The sequence below is a fragment of the Cebus imitator genome, unplaced genomic scaffold (assembly GCF_001604975.1).
Source record: "Cebus imitator isolate Cc_AM_T3 unplaced genomic scaffold, Cebus_imitator-1.0 Scaffold242, whole genome shotgun sequence".
Classification (NCBI taxonomy): Eukaryota; Metazoa; Chordata; class Mammalia; order Primates; family Cebidae; genus Cebus; species Cebus imitator.
In genome coordinates, this window is record NW_016107557.1 from 642,449 (window position 1) to 649,369 (window position 6,921).

At 43.9% G+C, this 6,921-nt stretch overlaps 2 protein-coding genes across 5 annotated transcripts in view; one reads left to right on the plus strand and one right to left on the minus strand.

The window, feature by feature from the left end:
- Positions 1-5,014, minus strand: part of RNMT (RNA guanine-7 methyltransferase) — a 44,192-nt gene extending 39,178 nt beyond the window's left edge. The window contains exon 1 of the mRNA XM_037727844.1: positions 4,917-5,014. The gene's annotated coding sequence lies outside the window, so the exon portion shown is untranslated. The remainder of the gene's footprint in view (positions 1-4,916) is intronic.
- A 50-nt stretch (positions 5,015-5,064) lies between these two features.
- Positions 5,065-6,921, plus strand: part of FAM210A (family with sequence similarity 210 member A) — a 51,947-nt gene continuing 50,090 nt past the window's right edge. For 3 of the 4 annotated variants that reach the window (XM_037727853.1, XM_017498510.2, XM_017498512.2), the window contains exon 1: positions 5,080-5,319. The gene's annotated coding sequence lies outside the window, so the exon portion shown is untranslated. Of the gene's footprint in view, positions 5,320-6,921 lie in introns of all 4 variants that reach the window. The other variant, XM_017498514.2, reaches the window with a different exon arrangement.

Consider the following 6,921-nt stretch of genomic DNA (forward strand, 5'->3'; position numbering starts at 1 on the left):
GACAGGCCACTAGCCAGATTAATAAAAAAGAAAAGAGAGAATAACCAAATTGATGCAATAAAAAACGATAAAGGGGATATCACCACAGATTCCACAGAAATTCAAACCATCATCAGAGATTATTACAAACAACTCTATGCACATAAACTATAAACCTGGAAGAAATGGATAAATTCCTGGACACTTGCCTCCACCCAAGCCTAAACCAGGAAGAAGTCGAAACCCTGAATAGACCCATATCCAGGTCTGAAGTTGAGGCAGCAATTAAGAGCCTACCACCAAAAAAAAGCCCAGGTCCAGACGGGTTCACAGCCAAATTCTACCAGACATACAAACAGGAGCTAGTACCATTCCTTCTGAAAGTATTCCAAATAATCCAAAAAGAGGGAATCCTTCCCAAATCATTTTATGAGACAACATTATCCTGATACCAAAACCTGGCAGAGCCTCAACAAGAAAAGAAAACTTCAGGTCAATATCCATGATGAACATAGATGCAAAAATCTTCAATAAAATACTGGCAAGCCGATTGCAACAGCACATCAAAAGGCTTATCCACCATGATCAAGTAGGTTTCATCCCAGGGATGCAAGGCTAGTTCAACATACGCAAGTCCAAAAATGGAATTCACCACATAAACAGAATCAAAGACAAAGATCACATGATTATCTCAATTGATGCAGAGAAGGCCTTTGACAAAATTCAACAGCGCTTTATGCTAAAAACCCTCAATAAACTAGGGATTGACAGAACGTATCACAAAATAATAAAAGCTATTTATGACAAACCAACAGCCAATATCATACTGAATGGGCAAAAACTGGAAGCATTCCCTTTGAAATCTGGCACTAGACAAGGATGCCCTCTCTCACCACTGCTATTCAATATAGTACTGGAAGTTCTAGCCAGAGCAATCAGGCAAGAAAAAGAAATAAAGGGTATTCAAATAGGAAAGGAGGAAGTCAAACTGTCTCTGTTTGCAGATGACATGATTGTATATCCAGAAGACCCCATCATCTCAGCCCAAAGTCTCCTGAAACTGATAAGCAACTTAAGCAAAGCCTCAGGATACAAAATCAATGTGCAAAAATCACAAGCATTCCTATATACCAATAACGGACTTAAAGAGAGCCAAATCAAGAATGAACTGCCATTCACAATTGCTACAAAGAGAATAAAATACCTAGGAATACAGCTAACAAGGAACGTAAAGGGCCTCTTCAAGGAGAACTACAAACCACTGCTCAACGAAATGAGAGAGAACACAAACATTCCATGTTCATGGTTAGGAAGAATCAGTATCGTGAAAATGGCCATACTGCCCAAAGTAATTTACAGATTTAACGCTATCCCCATCAAGCTACCAATGACCTTCTTCGCAGAACTGGAAAAAAACACCTTAAACTTCATATGGAACCAAAAGAGAGCCCTCATAGCCAAATCAATTCTAAGCAAAAAGAACAAAGCGGGAGGCATCACACTACCAGACTTCAAACTATACTACAAGGCTACAGTAATCGAAACAGCATGGTACTGGTACCAAAACAGAGATATAGACCAATGGAACAGAACAGAGGTCTCGGAGGCAACACAACATATCTACAACTATCCGATCTTTGACAAACCTGACAAAAACAAGCAATGGGGAAAGGATTCCCTGTTTAATAAATGGTGTTAGGAAAACTGGCTAGCCATGTGCAGAAAGCAGAAACTGGACCTTCCTGACACCTTACACTAAAATTAACTCCAGATGGATTAAAGACTTAAACATAAGACATAACACCATAAAAACCCTAGAAGAAAATCTAGGCAAAACCATTCAGGACATAGGCATAGCCAAGGACTTCATGACCAAAACACCAAAAGCATTGGTGACAAAATCCAAAATAGACAAATGGGACCTAATCAAACTCCACAGCTTCTGCACAGCAAAAGAAACAGTCATTAGAGTGAATCGGCAAACAGAATGGGAAAAAATTTTTGCAGTTTACCCATCTGACAAAGGGCTGATATCCAGAATTTACAAAGAACTAAAACAGATTTACAAGAAAAAAACAAGTCCATTCAAAAGTGGGGGAAGGATATGAACAGACACTTTAGAAAAGACATACATGAGGCCAACAAACAAATGAAAAAATGCTCATCATCACTGGTCATTAGAGAAATGTTAATCAAAACTACACTGAGATACCATCTCATGCCAGTTAGAATGGCGATCATTAAAAAATCAGGAGACAACAGATGCTGGAGAGGATGTGGAGAAATAGGAACGCTTTTACACTGCTGGTGGGAGTGTAAATTAGTTCACCCATTGTGGAAGACAGTGTGGCGATTCCTTAAGGACCCAGAAATAGAAATTCTGTTTGACCCAGCAATCCCATTACTGGGTATATATCCAAAGGATTATAAATCGTTCTATTATAAGAGCACATGCAGAGGAATGTCCATTGCAGCACAGTTTACAAAAGCAAAGACCTGTAACCAATCCAAATACCCATCAATGATAGACTGGACAGGGAAAATGTGGCACATATACACCATGGAATATTATGCAGCCATCAAAAACGATTAGTTCGTGTCCTTCATAGGGACATGGATGAACCTGGAAGCCATCGTTCTCAGCAAACTGATACAGGAGCAGAAAATCAAACACCGCATGTTCCGACACATAGGCGGGTGTTGAACAATAAGAACACATGGACGCAGGGAGGGGAGCACTACACACTGGGGTCTGTTGGAGGGAAATAGGGGAGGGACAGCGGGGGTTGGGGAGTTGGGGGGGTGGTATGGGGAGAAATGCCAGATATAGGTGATAGGGAGGAAGGCAGCAAATCACACTGCCGCATGTATACCTATGCAACAATCTTGCATGTTCTTCACATGTGCCCCAAAACCTAAAATGCAATTAAAAAAAAAAAAAAAACCAACAGGTATATATATATAAAAAATGCTCACAGCACTAATATCAGGGAAATGCAAGTCGAAACCACAATACGATACCATCTAATCTCAGTTAAAATGACTTTTATCAGAAAGATTTTATAAAAATGGATGCTGAGGCAGGCATGATGTCTCACGTCTACAATACCAGCAATTCGGGAGGCTGAGATGGGCAGATCACTTGAGGTCAGGAGTTAGACCAGCCTGGCCAACCTGGTGAAACCCCATCTCTACTAAAAATACAAAAATTAGCTGTGCGTCGTGGTCTGTGCTTGTAATCCCAGCAACTTAGGGGACTGAGGCATGAGAATAGCTTGAACCTGGGAGGTGGAGGTTGTAGTGAGCCCAGATCGAGCCACTGCACTCCAGCCTGGGCAACAGAGAGAGACTCTGTCTCAAAAAAACAAAAGAAAAAAAAAAAGGATGCTGGTGAGGATGCACAAAAGGGGGAACACTTGTACAGTGTTAGTAGTAATGTAAATTAGCACAACCATTAATTTACATATTGGAAAAAGAATGGAGGTTCTTCAAAAAACTACAAATAGAATTACCGGTATTTAGATGAGTTTCTTCTATATTCTGGTTGTTAATCCCCTGCGAGATGAATAGTTTCGCAAATTTGGGTACAGATCCAAAAGAAGGGCAATCAGTATACCTAAGAAACATCTGCAGTCTCAAGTTTATTCACAGTAGTCAAGACATAGAATCAAACTAAGTGTCCATCAACAAATGAATAAAGAAAATGTAGCATATATACACAATGGAATATTAATCAGTCATTAGAAAGAATGAAATCCTGTCATTTGGAGCAACATGGATGGAACTAGAAGTCATTACATTAAGTGAAATAAGTCAGGTACATGAAGACAATACCATGTTGTCACTTATGTGGAAGCTAAAAATACGGACCTGATGGAGGTAGAGAGTGGACTGGTGATTACCACAGACTGGGAAGTGTGGCAGAAGAGGAGGATGAAGAAGAGAAATTGGTTAATGGGTACAAAAACCCCAGAAGGAATAACATCTAGTGCCTGACAGTACAGTCGGGAAGCCGTAGTTAACAGTAATTTATTGTGTAGTTCAAAATACCTACAAGAAAAATTGGAATGTTTCCAACATAAAGAAAAAATAAATGTTTGAGATGACAAATACCCTAATTGCCCTGATTTGGTCGTTACACATTGTATGCATGTATCAAAGTATCATCTCTACCCCCCAAATATCTACAACTGCTATATATCAATTTAACAAATGGGGGGGAAAAAACCCAAACCAAACTCAAAGTGAAATAATTAAAATACTCCAAAGGGAAGAGAGCTATCCCTCAGAATCCTCGAGGAGAAACCTTCGAGAGGTGGTCGACTGACATCGGGATGGATATGCGATAAATAACCACATGGACATTTCGACTTGCCACAGTCACACCTCCGAAGTAAGCTATGTCCCTGCGTCATTTCAGTTCCTCAGGGTACGACAGAGCAGGCCGCCAGGATAAAGCTCAAGCAGGATAAGCCCTAAGCCCCGACCCGCCCGCTTGACCCTCTACTGCCCGGCCCGAGAAGCGCGCAGAAGCGAGAACGCACTTCTCCAGCCAAGTTCACCCCCTCCGTCATTCGCGCGGCCTCTTACTCAACCTCTAGTTCATGTTTCCGAGGCGCAGCTCAAGAGAAACCTGTGGACCCCCCACCCTTCCCCAGCACAGCCCTAGGGCACGAGCTAGAGCAGCTCTTCGGACTTCTTCTCCCACCCCAGGCTCGCTCGGTCTGGAGGATCAACAGCGCCCGACCACCCCTAAGAGTTCCCATTTTGCTTGGGACTGAGGACACAAGGAAATAGACCCACGCGGCAGGTACTAAAGCACAGGTCTAATGCGAACTGACCCCATGTCAGGAGTGGGAGTGCCGCTTCCTCCTCCTCCACGGCGGCCGAGGGGTAAACACAAAGAAATGAAAGGCCGGCGTTCCAGCCACACTCACCAGCACAGCCAAACGCAATTCTGTTTGCGGAAACTGCGGGTCGCGCCACGCGTGTCTTGTTACGTCACATCCGGGAGTGCGACCGTCACGTGGCGCCTCTCTGGCTAGAGTGCCGTGGCGCACGTCCTCCGCGCCAGAACTACGAGTCCCGACGTGCCGCGCGCGGTATGCAGAAGCTGCGCTGAGCGGGCGCGGGCGGTCGCGAGCACGTTGCTAGTGGGCGCGGTGGCGGGGCCGGGGGCCGTAGGGGGCGAGAGTCCGCCTGAGCCCCGCGGGTTCCGGCGCCCGAACCCACGCTCGGCCGGGTTGCTCTGCTGAGTGACACCACCGTGGCATCCAAGGAGCTGTCCTCCAGCTTGCGCGGCGGGAAGGAGCGGTGGTGGCGGCCTCAGCGTCCTAAGAGGTAGCATGGGCCCTAGACCTCTGTGGGACACCGGGAGGGGTCTAGAGGGCACCTTCAACCCTGGGCGTGTGTCGGAGAGCTGACTCGCGGCGCTAACCTGGCAGTTGCTCCGCGCCTGCGGCTTCTCGAGCTGTGGCGGTGTCCGCCTGCCAGACTAGGGTGGTCCTCAATGCCGACCCCACCGCCCCCGGCGGCCTAGAGAGGTCACTCCTGCCCTTCCGGGTCTAGCTTGTGTCTGGCTAATCTTGCTTTAGGAACTGTTTTTCAGCCTCCTCCGCTGTAACCCTTAACCGTCTTCTCTTCCTTTCCTCTGAAGCCAGTTGAAGAGGGGCCTGAAGTGCCCGCGGTCGGAGTGGTTTTAAAAATTAGTCATTTCCTACTTGCTAGGGACTGGTACATCGGTCCTTACCGCCGTATTTGGGCAGCCACAAGAGACCATTCCTGTCTGTTAGATTCTGAGAAAAGGGGCAACCTATACCTGTTTTTGAAAAATACATAACGGTGCATTAACTCTGCCTGGGCTGAACTTTGGCATGGTGCGGTTTGGGGGCGACAACACAATTTTTTTGGCCATCACACCAGATTTCTACTGGGGAGTGAAAGTGCCTACTGTACCGAAACTTGAAAGCTTCATAGTTGAGGACTTTCAACCTGAAATTAGGGCCAAAACTACCTGTGGATAGATTACTGATGCGTGTACTTATTAACGTCGTGTCTCAACACGTCCCTACCTTAGGGGTGTAAAACTGTTATCCGATTTACAATCCGTCTTTAATTACTCCTTATTAAAATTGATCCCTTTAAAACAGCTTTGAAAATATGCTTTACCAGCCTGCCTTCTTGTCTGTCAGTAGACACAGGTATATTAATGAATAGATCTGGCTTGGGGGAAGGCAGCATTTCCAGCATGTACTTTCCAATCTGGTCACTTGTAAATTGTGGGCATTAGCCCATGTGAGGTTGTTGACCCATTACAAACTTTGAACCAAGAATGAGGCCCGGTTTTCACAAATAAGGATGAGCCATCAATTTCAGATGACTGCTTGCATTTGTTATTATATGAAATGAGCTAGGTTGAGAGTTAATCTCATTTCATGAATATTGACAACTGCAAAGGAGTAGGTATTAGAGATCGAATCCATTATACGCATATTCAAGCATTAGAACCAGGCAATTACGTTCCCTGGTTCTGATGGTTACCTTGCTTGAGATAATTACTGTTGTAGTTTTACAGAAAATGAGTGTAATTTTGACTTTTAAAAACATGTTGCCATTAGATTAAAAGCCTCTTAACTATGTGTTTATGAAAACTCCATGTGATTGTGCATGTGATATATAGATATTATATTTTTCAGTTTTTATAGAACTTAACTAGGAGTCATGTAAATTCTGTTGAGAATAGAGGAAGGTTTCTTGAAAGCAGTTAATGTAAGAAGTAAATGAGCCAGATAAAAATAATTTAAAAGTTACCATTGGTATTATTTTCCCCCCATTATTACCTGAGTAATCCCTGGTTTTCTAGACATTAACATAATCATAGCTAATACTTTAGTACCTTCTGTGTGTTCTGTTTGTGTGTCAAGCTTAATACTTCATGCATTT